The following is an 18,244-nucleotide window of genomic DNA, read 5'->3' as shown; positions in this document are numbered from 1 at the left end:
ATCCTGTTCTCATTAACCTCCAAAGGAGTTTTGCTGCTGACTTCAAAGGGAATTATATCAGCAGCATTTGGAGTGAAGCACACACAGTTGTTATATTTCTGTGTCTTTTTCCTTTTTTTTTTCTTTTTTTTTCTTTTTCTTTTTTTTTTTACATAATTCAAACTACAGCAGAAGCAATAGGAATAAATCTCCTTTCTGTTTGAGCAGTGTTGTTGCACGATGGCCATATTTATTTGGAAGTCTCAAGTGCAAATTGAGTATAGAAACCAGCAAGAGCTGAGATTATGAAGGGTTTGCTTGTATGCATGGCTGAGTACCCTCGATTCCCATTGTCCTCTTGACAGGGATCTTTCAAATTCCTTAATATTTCTTGGCGCTTTGCACAGCTACTTGCAAAGGCCCCAGAACCCTGCTGAAAACCGGAGCGAAACAATTCCATGTAGCCACTGCTGATACATCCATATAAACAACGATGCCTGAAGTGGTCACTGTAAGCAATTATTCCAAACCCTAGGGAAGTTAATACTCGTTCCTCCTTTGTTTTCACTGTGCTCAGGGAGGAGGAGGTGTGTGTGGAGGAGGGATGGGATGGAGCCACCGTTGGGGATTTTGCTTGTTTTTCTTACAGGCACTATCAGATTAGAAAGCAGGATGAATTCACTGGTATATTGCTTTTTTTTTTTTTTTTTATTAATGGAAGAAAAGCAGAATCCACGTTGCCTCGCTGCCTGGAACGGGCCAGACATGCTCCCCATCTCCACTCGGGACCTGCCTGGCCTGCTGGCCGGGAGTGCCGGCCCTGCCTCAGGCCTGGCACCGGCCTCTGCCTCATATTCATCCCAGGGAAGCCCAGGAGATCCTCACCAGCTGCTCCCAGCACCAACGGCAAGGAGCTGGTGACAGGGAGGAGCAGTTGGGTTTGTGGCCCACACGCAGGCTCCTAACCGTCATGGAAAGGGTCGTGTTTGCCATTTCCTATTCGCTCAGCTGCCTTTACCCGCTCCAAAACCCATTAAGTCATCCACTGTGGGAGCTGCTCCGTGGGCTCCCGAGGGCGTAGACACGAACCAGCTTGCTCCTAATCTCTGAGAGGTTTTTCAACCCCTAGCCTACTCTTGCCCTGTTTGATCTCAGTCAACCTTTCCAGCTCCTTTCTGCGCCAGAAAGTGGTTTCTTTGCTCCGTCACTGGGAACGGCCTCCACGCTCGGGGCTGCCGTTTGTCCCTGCTGCTTCCTTCTCGCCTTGGCAAATCTAATGCTGGAAGCAGGGCAAGTGACACAGTGGGGACACGAACCTCTGATTTGTAACTCAATGTAACTGCCTCAGCCCCTTCAAACTTTACTTTTCTCCTGTGTTGCCAGCATTGACTCTTCATGGGGACAGGATGAGACTGGGACTTAACATTCAGGTTCAAGTACCAGCTCCAAGACAGAGATGAGGACTCAGATTTTCCACATTTCATTCTACATCCTGATAAATAGGTTAAACTGAGCATCTATCCTCACCTTTCACAAAAAAAAAAAAAAAAAAAAAAAAAAAGAAAGAAATTCTTACTTTTTAAGGTATATTTTAGGAATTTTAGGTTTCTCATATTGCAAGATGGGAAGAAAATAGAAACTTTTCTATTTTCAGAGGACAGAGAAGTGACATTTCTTTCCAAAGAACCATGAGAAATGCTGGGGTCTGACTATTCAGTTTGGATCTAGTTAAGCCATAGTACTCAATACTGTCTTCTTTTCATGTAGGAAGAACACAAATACCTTTCTGAAACCTATTGTGGGGATGATTTTTGCACACATAATATAGAAATAAGTACATGTTTTTAACATWTAAACTGCTGAATGAAACAAATATCTGTTACTTGGAGTCTTTACATCAAGACAGTCTGTCTTTCCAAAAGATAAGCCCTTGCACACCATCAAATTATTTGATGCAGAAATTACTGGTAAAATTCCATGGCTTGTTTGAGGCAAAAGGTCAGGTTAAATAATTCTGCGTGTTCCTTCTGGACTTAAACTCTATCTGTAAGTGACAGCTGCAGTAGTTCACCTGAGCCTCCTCCTGCCATCCTGCTGTGCATTGCCTGACATTTGGGAATTGCTCAAATGTTTCTGCACTGGGTTTTCTGATGGACATTATCAGAGAGGCTCATCAGGAGTGGCAGAGTGCACTGCAGCAACTGAAAACCAGTGAAAATTGGATGCAGCAACATGACTGTCAAACCCCACATTGCCCTCTGATACACTAAAAGGTTGCAAGGATAAAGCATTAACCATGCTGTCAAGCCACTTTGTCTCTGTGGAACGAAAAGGATTGAAGAGTTAAGCAGTGCTTTTACATAAATGTTACAATACTTCATTAAGAAAGGCTTGATATTCTTCTATATCATGTTCTGCCCCAAAAGAATTATTTTAGGTGATCAGGAGAACATATCATGTGACATAAAACACTGCTTTGTACCACCTCGGAGTCTGTGCAGAAGATTTTATTTTGTCAAGTGCTTTAATAACTACTGAAGTGCCCAGTGCATCTTGACAATCTAGCCAACAAGCTATAGGTTCCTCGCCCTCCCCACCTCCAGTTCTTTGAGGGACATCGACAAAACTGCAAACATATGTTTCTAATGCTAAAGCTTAGTCTTATCACAGTTTGAAAATGTGGAAAATCAATTACATGCTTTGAATTACTCCCTTTATTGCTATAAAAGAATTTCTTCATTCTTTCAGGGTAGTGTACACTTCGTAACATCTACCACTAACAGGCTGTTAGGACTTTCTGCTAAATTAATGCACTACATGTAAACTAAACAGAAGGCCCATGGAATGCTAAACATCCACTTTCTCTTCTGTTGTGGCTGTGCTGCAACTTGGGAACCCTCAGCCTTGTTGCTACAACATCTGGACAACATTTGGGGCTGTCTCTCAAGTACACGGGTGTGCACCTCCGGTGAATTTTAACTTTCAACATCTCTCTGCCTCTAATCTATATTTAATGTTTCATGACTAGTAGTCAAAGAAACTTCAGCTAAATATCAGGTTGGAATGAAAATGATCCTTGGGAAAACACTCATTTTCAGCATTCGCCCGCAAAGTATCTGTGACAGAGACGTTCCCTGGAGATTTGTAGACCATTCTCTCACAGTAATAATAATTAAGACTCGTGATTACTGTGCCCACATAATCAAAGATCGCTTCATAAAATGTACTCCCTAAAGGGAAGAATTCTCTGCTCCTAACTGGATGTCAGTCAGAGGGATCAGCACCCCCAGGGATCTGGAGTCTTTGCTTGCCCTTTTCATTACAGTGTTGTTAGCATTGTGTTACTTCATATTCTTCTCAATGCAAATGAGGAGGTAATCATGTGTAAATCGTGCCCTCCAGAAGGCACATGTGGTGAGTTTTTTTCCCCCAAATCTACCACAGGGATTTCTCACATGGAACATAATTACATCTCTGCCATATGGGCTCATTTATATTCTATTACAGGTTAAGCTAATACGACTCAGAAATATGCTAAAAATACCTCAAAGTATTTTGAGCACTGTCAAAACACTTGTCATTTCTTGCTTGCCTATTTGATTGCGAATGACTTTATATTTATTTAGAGATCCGCAGTGCCAAGTAACTCTAGAAAGACTAAATAAGGTCACTTTTATGTTGCCCAGTCTCTGCTAAAATAATAATAATAATTAATAATAATAATAATTCTTTGCCATGTCACACTTTTGGTAATAGTGACTAGATCAGTCACAATAAAACTGAAAAGCCTCCAAGATAAATTCACCTGAAGCAGCACCTTTGTGGGTTTTCTTTTTCCCTCGAGGAACGGAGCACATGAGAGGAGCAGCTTTGCCATCATTGGACTGGATGAGGCCTGTGTTTGATGTAATTACTTTCTCCTGACAAAGATATATGTGCACTTTGGACATCATAAAAATACAAAACCACTCTAACCACAGCAGAAAGGCTACTGCAGAAATAATAGTGGCCTATAAAAAGATGGTAAGATAAGACTAGATCAGTGGTAAGGATGAGAAAATTAAATACTTTAAAATGGAAACAACTAAAAGTTTTATGACATTGTTGGCAAAATGGTTGTATTGCATAATAATATATTACCCTCCAATTTCAATGGAAATTTTTAATTTCACTATAAGATTTTATTTTACAATTTTTAATGACTTCCCTGATTTCTAAAATTGATATTACTGTGGGTGAAATCTGAATCCTCTGAAATCAGTGTTTTTTATTGTATTGATTTACACAATTCAGTATTTCATGTACTGAAATTTTATCAAGTTTAAGTTTTTTTTTCCTGTTAACTAAGGAGCAAAGCTGTAGATAGTCGTATAAAGTCATATAAAGGCTTAGGCCAGGGGATGGGAAGGGTTTGCACTGARCTTGTACATGGCATTATTTTGCAAAAGCTCTGCTTGATGTTAGTTCCTAAGGAAATATTTCCTAGAAGTTGAAGTGGGATTTTGAAAACAGCGGCTGAATGTTTCCTATAACAGTGAGATAAAATTCAGTTCTAATTTATAAAGTCCTTTAAGATTTTCAGTGATGAAAGATCCTGGGTCAATATAAAATAAAATCTATTTTTGAAATAAATTACAGTATTTTTCTAGAATTTATCTGTTATTTTTCAAAGCTTAATTGGGAAGTGTTTGCCTTTCTTTTTGAATCATACCATAAAGTTACCAACATTTTCAGTTATTTTTCACTTAAACAGTTGGCACAAAAAACTTGTGCATGTTTTTTTGAGAATAATAATTACTACTAATATTTTTTCTTTGGACCTCTGTGCAGCAGAGCGCCCAYGCACCTAGCATTAGGTGGTTGAAAAGTCCCCTTGAGGACAGACGTTTAAGTATTTTCCTGAATCACAGCCCAGGAGCTGTGTGTGTAATTGGGCAATGGCACCAAACCCACAGGAGAGCATTTCTATGGAGTTTACTGTCTTACAAGGCACCTTTCCCRATTAACTGAAACAAGTTTTTTGGTCAGAGTCAAGTACTGGTCATTGCTGAACAGGGAGAACAGGCTGTGAATGCGTATTCATTGCAGAAGGGGGAAAAAAATCAGGCCACATATGAGTTTATTACCTGCAAGAAATGTTTTTCCAGCCGTTATTATTCCTGAAGCTGTTTCAGGGACACTACAGTAATTTCTTACAAGGAGACATTAAAAAAAAAACCCAAAACCTTTGTCTGCTGGTTGTRAAACAAAGAAGAGAAAACTTCAAATCCCAGACCTGACTCCATAAAAATATGTTTTAATTCAGCTGGCATAGAAATTTTGATTAAAGAATATGCTATACAATTTCTTGTGCAGTGTCTATAGCCCTGACTGTGTAAAAGCATCTCATGCCCTTGGAGAAACAACCTCCTCTTATCACGTATAAAAGGGAGCCTTTTACTCAACATCTTCACAGCTTAGTTTCTTTCTCTTTCTTCAGGCAAGGTTTTTCAATTTCAGCCCTCAATTTCATTTAACGTAAGGGTACGGACGCTGCAGATGATGTATGGAAAGGCTGTGTCCGCATGTCCTGCTCCTGGAGTCTTCTCTGGACATCTCCCAGTGCCTGCAGCCGTGGCCAGGCTCCTGGGCTGGTGGCACCTCTGGCAGGAGGGCCGTGTTATGCAGGAACTATAACACGTGGGAGCAGCCAGGTCTGCGGGGCATCGCCCAAGGGTGCTCATCAACCACCATCAGCTGCAAAGAAAGAAATTCCTTATCCTGAGCTCCTTCCCTGAGAAGGTAACTGTTCTAAAATATGCAGAGCAATGCACTTTCTGAGAGCTATGAATGGGCCGTCCTAGAGCTCTCCCTTTGTATGAAAATAGGATAATATCCACACTGAGCTTTTAAAGCAATCATTCCTGCATATGCCATTCATCTCATTAAACTTCAGCTTTTTTTTTTATTTGGTGGATAAATGTGAAATTATTTTGCTGTCTAACATGATCTACTCCTAGCTACAACCCAGCTCTCTGAAATGYTTTGTATATAATTATAGTTTGCATCATCCATTTGGATAACATGCAGCCCTGCTTTCCAAATCTGTGTAGATGATAATCTGCCTGAATACATGCACAATTCAATTAAATATGTTTTGTGCACTGTTCATTACGTGCCAAATAGGGTAGGAGAGTAAAAATACTTAGCAAGGGAATCAGACTTCATATAAATCTAAATTAGATAAGCCTTGTAATATAAGTGAGGGAGGAGGAGGAGGAGGTGAAATTTAGTATTTAATTCCCTCATCCGTGGGGAGATTAAAAAAAATGGCTTCCAGGAACAGAAATGTGGGCCGTGGTTGTGGAGCCCTGGCACATGTTGCTGAGCAGTTGCTCACTGGAATGATCCCACTGAAGCCTGGATAGCTCTTCCAGGGTGGCTGAAAGGATGCAGTTTCTTGCAAGGAGCTTTGATGCTTTGTCTAATCCAGAATGTAAGAAATGGATCCTGAAACCTCCTAGTGGGATTGGACTTCTGGCTCCTCCTTGTTGTTTCTGAACACCGTTATAAAAATGTAGGGTAGGAGGCTGTAAATCACTAAACTGCCTGACTTGTAAAACAAACTAAAGTTCTGGTTTAGCTTATGGGTTCTGTAGGAGAGACCAGGTTCTATCTTAAAACCTGTACATAGCCTCTACTTCAGACTGCACAAGTTTTGTCCTTCACATTAAGACTACTTAGAATAAAATTCACCTGGCAAGCCTCCGTTTTTCCCTTCTTCCCTAAGCCTCACGTAGATAACGTGCAGCTGCGTTGGGAAAACTCACGTTGACAATGGCTGAAGTGTTGTATACCCCCCAAATAAAATCTGTAATTAAGCATTCATACAGAATAATAAACTAGTCAACGTAGTACAAAATAGGTAAGTATAAGGATGAAGTTCTGCTCCACAGAAATTGTTGAAATTCTAAATATATATTGAACAAGTGTTGCTAAAATTATTTGGTATAAACATTGTGCAAAAAGGACCATTTCCAGAGGGAAGATAGATTAATTCACTCTAGTGAATTAGTTTTCTTGATTGCAGGTTCCTGGAGATAGTTCTGTCTTAGAAACTGTAATATATCCTTTGTTCATTTGTTTTCTTCCTGCTGAAAAAAATAGAAATTTCTTCCTCTTATCTTATTTAGAATTGGTGCTAAAATATGCCACACTAAATATTAACTTGGGGGGGCAGCAGGTTGCCAAGCCAAAATAAATAACTATTTAAAGTCCATTCCTCTCAAAAGGGCTCATTATGTGCMTGTAATGTTCTATTCTACTGGAGAAGGATTTTCCAGGTAATGCATGACAATGGCAGCCAGGTAATCCTGCTACTGCTCCAGGCTGATCTCTAGGTTTTCAGCCAGGGTTTGTGAATTATAATAGGAGTTCACCACCTGTTTGCCTGGCCAGTCCTTTCTTTTCCTTCCTTATTTCTCCATTCCTGCTCCCCAAAACTGCCTTTCATGTCCTACAGTTCCTTGCAATATCTTATTGTTTTGTCCAGATAGTTCTCCAGTTCTTCTTGTCCAGATCTTCCCCCCTTACACACATCATCAGATAGCTCCTTATTCTTCCCTGCTCTGCTTTTTCTCAGTTTTGTCAGTGCAAGAGAGCCCTTGGTTATTTACCTGCTCTCGAGCCTTCCAGAACATTACATATCAAGTCTTTAACATAAGGAGTTCATAATGGCTGACCTAGGGATAAATGGAGATCCATCAACCCTAATACCCTCTTTCTGACAACTGTCCATACCAGTTGTGTAGAGAAGCATACAGAATTATTATAGACATAGGAATATTTCAGACATTTCRTGACATTTCTCCACAATAATCTCTGTCTTTAGCTTGTGGCTTTGGGTCTTTGTAGCCAGATGTACACTCTTTTATCCTCAATATCAGGATACCAATGCCAGTTTCTTTTCATCCATACGTTTATCCAATTATCTTATTACCCCAGGTTTTCTTTGCATCCAGAACAGCACAACTCAATAGATAATCTTTGCATTCAACAGAAATATGTCCTTCTTCTTTGTTTTGAATTTGACATCTGCTCATTTTATTGATTTCTTTCATTTTTCTACAGTCAGACAGCAACTCTTCATCAACTTCTCTATGCCACTTGTGATTTTTAAACCTCAGTCACTTCCTTCTTAGCTCAGCCCTTTTTCAGGATGAAGAAGCTTAGGCTATTTAAATAACCTTGATGCAAAAGCTACTTCATATCTTTGATCATTCAGAAAAAAAAATCTTCCTCTCCCTCCATTTGCAAATGGAAGAACCACAATTGCACACTGTATTTGTGGTGTGGGAGAAGCATAAATTTGTACACTTATAATCTATCTGTTTTCTTCTCTGTTACTTTTCTAATAATTCTAACTTCCTTTTTTTTTTTGGCAGGTATTGAAATTTGAATTTACATTTTCATGGAACTGTCATAAGCTGCAGATCTTCCTACTGAGCAGGGAGATTCAGAGCTAATCACACAGGTTTTAGAATGTTCTTCACTCTCCCTGTAGCTATGTGACATCAACTGGAATTTTTATTGCCCACTCACAACGTCTTTATGCAAAAGTTCACACTTAGCACTTGAAATTGCTGCATTGCTAAAGGTGAGTGATATCTCATCTGATATTTGATGTTATCTGATAAATGCTAATGGCCAAGAGCAGACCCCTCAGAAGAAGGGGCTGGAAATGCAGCAGAGAACAATTGCAGGGAAAGTTCTCTTTACATCCCTATCAATTGCTTTTGTTTCCTGGAATGCTAAATACATTCAGCCTGTAATTTTCTGTGCAACTGAGTATACTTCTGGATATCTTCTTATCCTACCCCTTTCAATGTTTTTGACCCCTAGATGGGTCAAAAAAGATGGCATGCAGGGAGAATTTTAGGAAGGCTGGCAGATTTACTGTGTGGGCACTTATGACTAAAGGAGAAAATTATACTATGAGATACTGTGCCTACGTTGCTGGTTCTTGCCAGAGCTGGGACACTGAATGGGCAGTAAGTTAATGGTACTTTTCTATTGACCTAAAACCTGCCTGCTAACAACAGCTGGCATCAAAATCCTGCTGCAGTTGTCCTGCTAGAGCCAGTATTACTCATATAACAATTTTTGTGGAACAGAGACAGAGATGCCAAGGGGCACAAGAGGCAACCAGAAGTTAAACAGAAGTCTGTCAAAAATAAATAAATAAATAAATAAATAAATAAATAAATAAATAAATAAATAAATAAAACCAGAAAAGCCATCTCAGAATCATCAGCCAAGTCGCACTCCTTGTTTTCAGAGTGGTCATAGTAATATGGAATAATAATAATATGGAATAATTTAATAGGGCAGGTGTCTAAAGTGACCAGCAAGTAAAGGTCTAGCCAGATGGTCTGATGGTCTTATAATGTTCATGATAAGGAGGCCGGTAAAGCTCCCCAAAATTKTAACTGGAGGACTAGGATCAGCAGCCTGAATCCAAATTACATTAAAGACATTTAAAAACTAATCYTTAGCTTTCTGCCCCTTTCCTTTCATTTTTATCAAGGATTTTCTATCTTTGATCAACTGTTCTAAAGTAATTTTTGTCTCCATTTGACTTCAAGAGCTGTCAGTCAAAGGATGAAGGAGCAGACTCACAGATGGTGGGTCGGAAATTCAGCCCCATGGCAGTGTGTGGGTTCAGCCTCACAGGCTGCTCTACCTGCTTGTGCCAGGCCTGAATTTGATCGTCRGTTGACTGGTCCACTACCTTTCCAGCTGTCATTATCCACTTGGAGCAGGACAGTAAACAAAGCACCTGCTGAGCTGTAGGCCATGACTAAGGCATGCTTCAGTTTTTTTAGAGRTATCAAAAACTCAGATTTACAGGAAAGTTCAAAGCACAGCCAAGAGCGTGGTTTGAGATTCCAAAGACATTTTGTTTACTTTCCCAAAGATGAGAAGCAATAAACACCATGAGGAAGCTAGGGCAGGATGTTGGTTTCTTTGACACCGGAGGAAACAACAGGCCACAAACTGTGTCTTGGCATCCAAGTCCAAATCCCATTTCGTTTCAGCTAATGAGGAGGAGAGCTGAACCACCAGAAGGTGACCCCAAGCCCAAAGAGTGGTGCTGGGACAGAGTTCAGCTCCAGGAGCAGCCAAATCACTTGCCCGCGGGTCTCCTCACCCAAACCACAGCTGGCAGCTCACCCCTCTTACCTCTCCTCATGGGTGAGAAAGTTCAAGTGCCTGCCTCTCCACATCAGGGATTCACACTCACTTCATTAACTCTTTGAACTCAAGTCATAATCACTCAGAGCCTGATTGTGCAGATCCTCTACTGACTCATATACATGTACAGGAGTTGTCCTGCTGACAAAAGTAGGTTGCTAGTACAAGCATGTTTTATTTAGAGTGAGAGGTGCAGAGCCTTTCCTTTTTAAAGAACATTTCTCCTTCCCTTCCCTTCCCTTCCCTTCCCTTCCCTTCCCTTCCCTTCCCTTCCCTTCCCTTCCCTTCCCTTCCCTTCATTGAATCTGAATTTCTTTCACTTCCTGAAAAATAAGGACTCTGTCCATTGTTCATCCTTGCATGTGTGACACAGATTAGTTTTCAGGGGAAAACTTGCTTCTGAGGAGCTTGGTCATCTTTCTTCCACTTTGTAGCTGTGGATATCTTTCTCGCCACTAAGAGAGATTGCATGTTGCTGGCTTAAATTCAGACTTCTAGAATTCTCAAAAAAATGCAAGTAGCCATCTTTATTCAATATTCTCAACAAATTCCTGCAAAGCCTTTCATAACTGAAAATGTTATTATTTTTCAAAGGCATGAGGGGAAACAATGTTAGATTTTGGAGATACTCAGAAAATCTGTTTATAGTATGTCAGCCTTAAGAAGGGAAACTCTGGAGGGCTGTGTGACTATGTCTCTCAAAACATAAGTTCTGTTGGTTACTTTAGTTTCAATATTTGATTCACTTTCCTTCAACATTATTTTTAATGCCACTATAAATAACACTTACAGTAGCTATACTATAGTATACTATAGTAGCCAGAATTTGATAATTAAAGTTAAATGTACCAGAAGTCTTTCAAAGGATTGAGAAATTTTATTACAGGCATATTTTGCATCCTACATAGCTGTTTGCACCAATGCAAATAAGATGTTAAATACTGTGAAACCAAAAGCCATTTTAATGCACTCCTGCTAGGCAMTGATGTTGCATAAGATGCAAAGTAACATAGCATTCAAGCCCTTACATTTACCAGAAATGAGCAAATATTGGAGTTTAAGTGAGCGAAGGATAACAACAGAAACGATGTCATACCTTGTTTTTTTGTGAAGGAACAAGAGTCCTGACGCTGCAGCTCATGGCTCAGACTTCCCCACTCTCCAAATGAGAGTGACCTTCCATCACTGCTCGTGTGAGCTGGATTTGACCCAGTGACCTGCCAGCTGAAAGGCCGAACATTTCCTTTTATTTGGTTTGTCATTGCTAATAGATATTCTTTTCTGTTCTATTCAGACTCTTATATGTTACCCACCACTGTGTCATTTGAACGCTTTCCGAGGACACAGAAAATAACATGGCTAGCATGTCATTTGCAGTATTGCTATCTCGTCATGTACTTAGACATTTCTAAAGGTTAATGGTTTTATGCTTTTTATTTTTCTTCATTTGTTTGTGTGTGTGTTTTTTTTCTTGTTTTCATAATGAAAGTGGATTATGGACCTTGTCAAACATACATACCAGTTCAAATGACATCCAAAGCATTGGCTCTGGTTCTTGGAAAGATTTCTGTGTTGCACAAAAGACATTATATCTTGTTATAGAGGGATCCTTCATGCCAGAGTAACTCGATAGTCAAGCGCATTCCTTGTCTCTGCAAATTTTTAGGCTATTTAATGGGAGCAGGAATCTGAAAAGAAGCTCTATAGGAAATCAGTGCAGTGAGTGGTCAGGTTTAATGTTTTCACAACAATTTCCTTAGGCTGTCATTTTCTTGACAAATAGGCTTGAAGCCCTGTGATTTTTCATATGTGCAATACTAGTCACAACTAGTATATTTTACACAGCCTGTATATTTCTCATGCATGGCTCAAAATTAGTGCCCAGCTCTGTCCATTCAATTGCACTGAGGACCRTGAGTTTAACTCAGCTTAGAATTTAGCCCTGAAACTTTTGTGCTGTCTCCACCAATATGAGGATAATGGACTGAAATTATGTGTATGGGCTGTTATTGCATATTTAGAGAAAATATATTTGTTGCTYATCAGAATGAGTGTTAGCGTCTGGATAAATTCACAGCGGAATAACAATAACCGATAGAATCTTCTACTGGAATTAGTATCTGAGCAGTTTAATGTTAGTTAAAGGTCTGTGGTACAATGACTCCATTTGCATGTAATTATGCAAAGGGCAGTGACATTCAGGACATTCAGCGACACATGGGCATGTCCATGCTGTGCTATGGAGTGCCATGTCTCGGTAGAAATGTTCCGTGGAGCCCACGGAAAAAGCTAAGCTTGTGGCCCCACCTCTATCTGGCTCTCTCAAAACAGAGATGGGCAAGAAATGCTGCACTTTGAGCATGGGTGGGTCTGGCTGCACTTCAGGCCATGATGCACTGAGCTCACTGCTGACAGCTTGTTTTGAGGCTGGGTAGTGATGGAGATAATCCAAACAGGGGCAGTAGCAAGCTGGAGGTGTATATACATATAATGCAAAATTGATGAATATCTATCCTGTAGTCMTGTCTTCCTGGTGGATGAAACAACCCCTGTTCCATCCAGCAGCCTTTTAAGTGGTTGACAGTAGGTGCCCAGCACTATCACGTTATCAGCAAATCCCGTGAGACTGAATTTTCAGTCCTGTTAGACTGATGTTATATTCTGCATGTATTTTCCAGGCTAGATTTTGTTCATTTCTTTTGGAAAGGGAATATTAAAGAATAAAATCAATAATGATAATCATTTTCAAAGCAATCTCTAGCCAACATAGAGAAATAAACCATCTTGCACTGGTCCTGGATGCTCTTTGCATCTGCCCAGAAATGCAAGACAGCAGCTGCCTTGGAGCTGCCCCCACAGCAGGATAAGAGATTCATCTCCATTTAAAGATTCAGTGCACAGAAAATGGAATGACGACATCTCCTTTTTTTTTTCCATGCCCAGCCACTTGCACTCCAACAGACAGAGATGAATGCTCTACAGTATCTCTTTATTTTTCTTTATCTGTTTTCCTCCTCTCTCTTTCTTTCTAAAGTCTTTCCCTGAGCTTTATTTTTTCTTATGTTTTATTTGATAGTTAGGTTTTCCAGTGACCAAATCCTTTTTGCTCCCTCATCAGAGCCTTCATTGCATTATATTCATTAGGAAGAGCTGATACTGTTATCTCCCAAAGGCCCTGCAAGCCTGACATCATAGGTTACCTTGAGAGCATCCTAACATATAAATCCATGACATAGCCTTTTCTGCTCCGTTCAGCAATAGATGATGATTACCCAATTTTGCTAGACACCAGCAGCTGCTAGGGGGATCAGAATGGCCTTCCATCTTTCCCAATATGCAGACATTATGTGATGATTGTTATTGTCTATTATATTATGGTAACAATTGGCACTCTAAGAGCCTGATCTTTTCTGCCCAGGCACAGAAGATGGTTTCTCTGCCAGACTTCTAACAGACTGAACATAAGAGACACCAGACAAACCCAGCAAGTGACCCAAATATCAGAAAAATTATTATTGTTGCAATAAGTCACTTCAGTGCCTTGTTATAGTTTCTGCATGATCTGTCTTTCCAAATGCAGCAGGACAAAATCCTTTGCTTGATTTTAGCTTGTGCGGAGACCAACTCTCCATCTGTCAGATCTACCTTCTCCTTATATCTCAGTATCTAATTCAAGACTGGTGAATATTGCAACATGTGCCTCCCTGAAAAGATATATTTTCTTGAAACAACAAAACTGTTATTTTTTAGCTCATGCTGATTATCTGTTTTCCCCTCAGTAGAATTTTGAAACAGAAAGCAGCCATGTCCCTGGACAGTGATGTGTACTGCTCTTCTCCAGTGGTTTCAGATATCTCCTTTGTACTGCAATCCTGAACTGTGTAGACTTTGGACAACACTACTGGCATCCTGCTAGTCCTGCAGAGGTATTTATGGATAAGCTGCCAAAGAATATCTTACTGTGTTAATGTAATGGCGTGTACATTTGCTTGACTTGATCTCACATAATCCATCAAAATCTTCATGAATAGAAAAGGTTGAATTAGTCTTACTAATAGAAATTCCATTTGGACTGTTGTTTCCCTGATGAATCACTCATTTCACTGCTGAGAAATTCATACTCCTTTGTTTTACAAGGCACCTGGTAAAAATGCTCTTCCTGGTAAAGTAAAGGTTGAAAAACAGTAGTTAGAAAGAGGGAGCTGTGCTTGATGTTTGCTTTTGGCTTGGTGTTTGTATCACACCTCCTGCTTTATTACGGGAAGCAGGAAAGAGTAAAGACCAGGGAAGGTGGGGAGAAAAAAATGAGGGAACACTTTAAAGGGTGTGAAGCTGATCATCATCTAAACACACGTTGTTTGAGGAGAGACTGTTTATTCAGTCTTCAGTTTTTCAGAAGGAAAAGATAAAACTCAGGAATACATGTTTCAAAGGTGGCCCTAAGCTCAAAGCCAGATTTGAGCATTCCCAAGCTGTGAGACACAGTAAGTGAACGAACGTTTCTTGCCATACGGACAGGTAAACACAGGAGCAGGGCTGTGGGGAGAGGCTGCAGGATAAATCGAGCCTGTGAAGAGCTGCTTTGACAAACATCTGTCAGGAAGCGCTTAGCTTTGGAGGAGCGAGTTGGATCAGATCACATCTTCCAGCCCCTCTTGTGCTTCTCTGCTAGCAAGACTCTAGAGATCGTACCTTCGTTTGCAATTAGGAGAAGCCAATTACCATTGCTCTCCTAAACTCCTGTGGACATGTCTGTATTCCTCACTTTATCCCTACCCTTAAACTGGCTGCTGCTGTGTTTCCTGGCAGAAAAGGGTCTGTTTTGGTAGTAAAAACAAAGTAGTTCCTGCCAACAGTGAGTGTTTATCACAAGGTAATGCAAGCCAGTCTGTAAACACATCCAGTGGAGAGAGCGGCTCCAGTGGCTATCGGTGAGGATTTTTCAATGTGAGATGAGAAGGCTTCAGGGAGCCTCCCTGATAACGTTAAGGTTAATGCTGGGGCACGGCCCAGCCCTGGGCAGCCTCAGCAGCCCAGCCCATGCATCGTGATCCCACAGAACACCTAGACCATGGACATCGCCTTTCCCCGGCTGAGAAGGGCACAACTGCTGGAGCTGAAAACACTGCTAAAAGTGACAAACGCTCCCTCCTCGCACTCACGCACCCAGGCTTTAGGAAATACTTGAATCATGCTAACTCAGATAAGTAATGGTCGAAGAAATGGAGCTCAGGTCTGAATGAGAGTCAGACCACTTCTGAAGGAAAATGTCTGCATAAAAATTTAGTGTTAAATAATAGACTGCCAGTTTTTTACTTCCCTTCCCTCAAGTTATCTGCTTTTGGTTTTCCTCAGTGTACCTATGGAGACATGGCCTCTCAGATCTCAGCCCAGAAGTCAGATGCAAAAAAAAAAGCAGCTTTAAGAGCCTTTTCTGTTCTAGATCCGGAGAAATTCCCAATATCCTTGTAGGTCAGTGGGATTTGCATCAATCTTCCTGGTTTCCCTTGTGGGCTCCTCAGCAGCTCTGTGCCCTGCAGTGTTTGGTGGGAGATGCCCTGGGGCCGGCTCACGGATGCTGCAGCGGGACCTGAGCAGAGCATCCTGCCCTTGCTGCCAYCAGGGTTTTCCAGGCCCTTTTGCGTTTCTCCATCCCTCTTCCCCTGCAGGAAGCGACTGACGAGGGGGTGAGAATCCCACCCCTGGGTTACATCCCCAGCTGTGCCTTTGACCTGCCAGGTGACAAAGGAGGCTCCGACTGGAGGGCTCAGCCTCGGCCCATCTGTCATTCAAACCAAAGCGATGCAGATGGTTTTTAAAGCATAACCGGGTGGCGATATTAATCTCCAATTATCACAGCACTCCATTCAGGCCCTTGTTTCGCCCCGCGCGCCACAGGCGCTTCCCGTGGCTGCCTGTTTCCGCTGGCATCCTTTGTGCCGCGGGAGAGCGGCCGGGCAAGCGCCGCACGTCCTGCACRGAGCCGGCACAAAGGGGCTCGGGCCCGCGAGGCCGCGCGACCCACTGTGATGCAAATGTCGTCTGCCTCCCCTCTCCCGCTCGCCTTTTGTTCAGTAATTTTGTTCGGGGTGATTTTGTTCGGGATGGTGACACCGCATGGTGCAGGCACCGTCCCTCTCCAAGAGCAAGCAGCTGCGCACGCTGCTGCTCCCACAGGGAAGTAACTTAACTCACCCACACACACGTGTTTACAAAGTGCGAGCTGAAAGAGCAGGAGAATGGCAAATTTTTGATGGTTTGGTTTATTTTACTGCTCAGAACTGCGAACTTGGGTCTTGCTGTGCCAGATGCCTCGCAGCCTGCATTCCAGCGTGAGCTCCACACCTAACTGCGTGCCATCCACTCCCGGGATTGCATTTTCCCTGGGTCTGGGAAGCTATCGCATTAGCAGTCAACTTCTCACGACTGAAATCTACTCTTTCCCTTCTTTCCTGTTGTTTCCGCACTATCCCTATCTTCTTCTCGCATGGCTTTCATGTTTTGCTTGGTCTTCCCTAGGAAAAAAGAAAAAAAACAATGTTATTTTTCCATGAAAATGCTGCCTSAGGAAAAAGAGCAGGGCTTCTGCTGCTTTTGTAGTGATTTACCTAACTATTCATCGCGACTGAACAAAAGTTGGCCTTTTTTGAGCAGATAGATTTTTCATATATGACGACCTTTTTAATACTCGACTATTGTGCTTCTCAATATCATTTTAAAGCCAGTTAGGGTAGCTTTGCTGGCTGKTTTTTTTTCAGAAAATAAAGAATCAGTGCTGAGAAGAAGAGATTATATTTCTAATCAGATTTTTTTTCTGATTTTTTTCTGATTTTTTAAAGAAATTAAATTAGCTCATTGTCTTCTGTAGTAGTCATATTTTACTACTCTAACTAGACTAAGGCTTAAAATGCTTGGAATAAGTTACTCGATTAAATTACTGCTTAGTAGAATATGTGGGGTAGTGACGGTTTCTCTGCTCTGGGTTTGCACAGCATGACGAGATCCTCTCCATGCTTYGGAACATGAAGAGTCTAGTGCTCATGTTATGCGTCTGTGCCTGTATACCCTAATAAGACCTCAGTTTTGTGGCTTTTTCACTTCTGTCTTTTTCTTTCCTTTTTCCCAGGTTCTCACAGGTCACCCAGTGACCAGCACTGCACACAGCATCACTGGTGGAAAGTCCTACCATGGCACCTCCTTGGTTATGGGGAAGGCAGCCGTGTCTGGGCAGAAAGCAGGCGCTTCAGAAGTGGGTCTGAGGTTGTTTTGATACTCAGCTGACTTCCTTTTTGCTACTGATCTCTGAGGAAGGCATCATCTGCTGCGAGTGCAGCCCTCATCCTGCTCTGCCTAACCACTTAAGAAAATTTCTCTCCAAGAGTAGGAAGATTCATGTGAAAGTTTCTCTGAAGTGGGAACAAGAGTGACCCTTTAGCATGGCCCTCAGTCRTCTTTGTAGACCCCACACAAGTGTGAAGATTTCCAAGCATGTTCAACCGTTTCTCTATTACTCCCTGCAATGTCTTATTTATGACCTTTCCCCTGAGAGAAAGGTCCAGTTGTGGCTCATTCGGTCTCTCAAGACTCCCACTAAGGGGAAGAATAGCAGCTTTCAATAGCAGCTTTACTGATCTGCATAGAAAATTCAGGCTCCTTTTTTTGCTGACCCTACCAGCTTGCTACATACAGCTGTAAAACTTTATGCTAGTAATCCAGAAAGGCAGCTGGAATTATCAGTTGTAGGCTGTCAAATGTCATGTTCATACCACATTGGATTAAATGATAATAGAGTAAATCTTTTAGTAAGTTATTTAAAACACATTGAAATGGAAGCTTTTGTGAAACAAGTGCATAGGCATTTACAGCAGCAGAGCAAAAGCAGATACTGAATTTAGAAGCCAAGTTTTTATTGGYGTTTCAACAAGTCTGTCCTGGTAGTATTGCACAAAATGCATGACCTTGGATCCCAGTGAAAGATCACTGGGGCCTTCACACCGAAACAGAGCTTACTGAAGAGCTGCTACTTCGGGAT

The 18,244-nt window shown here is 41.4% G+C and overlaps 1 long non-coding RNA gene across 1 annotated transcript; it reads left to right on the top strand.

Moving 5' to 3' along the window:
* Positions 1-8,527: 8,527 nt before the first annotated feature.
* Positions 8,528-17,385, top strand: LOC112947393. Its single transcript, XR_003249401.1, has 3 exons — positions 8,528-8,614; positions 13,995-14,138; positions 17,339-17,385. It is a non-coding gene; the product is annotated as an uncharacterized LOC112947393 (long non-coding RNA).
* The last annotated feature ends 859 nt before the right edge of the window (positions 17,386-18,244 follow it).

The sequence above is a fragment of the Nothoprocta perdicaria genome, unplaced genomic scaffold, assembly GCF_003342845.1.
Source record: "Nothoprocta perdicaria isolate Ctin4 unplaced genomic scaffold, notPer1 scaffold_23, whole genome shotgun sequence".
Taxonomy (NCBI): Eukaryota; Metazoa; Chordata; class Aves; order Tinamiformes; family Tinamidae; genus Nothoprocta; species Nothoprocta perdicaria.
This window is presented reverse-complemented; position numbering and strand designations above follow the sequence as displayed.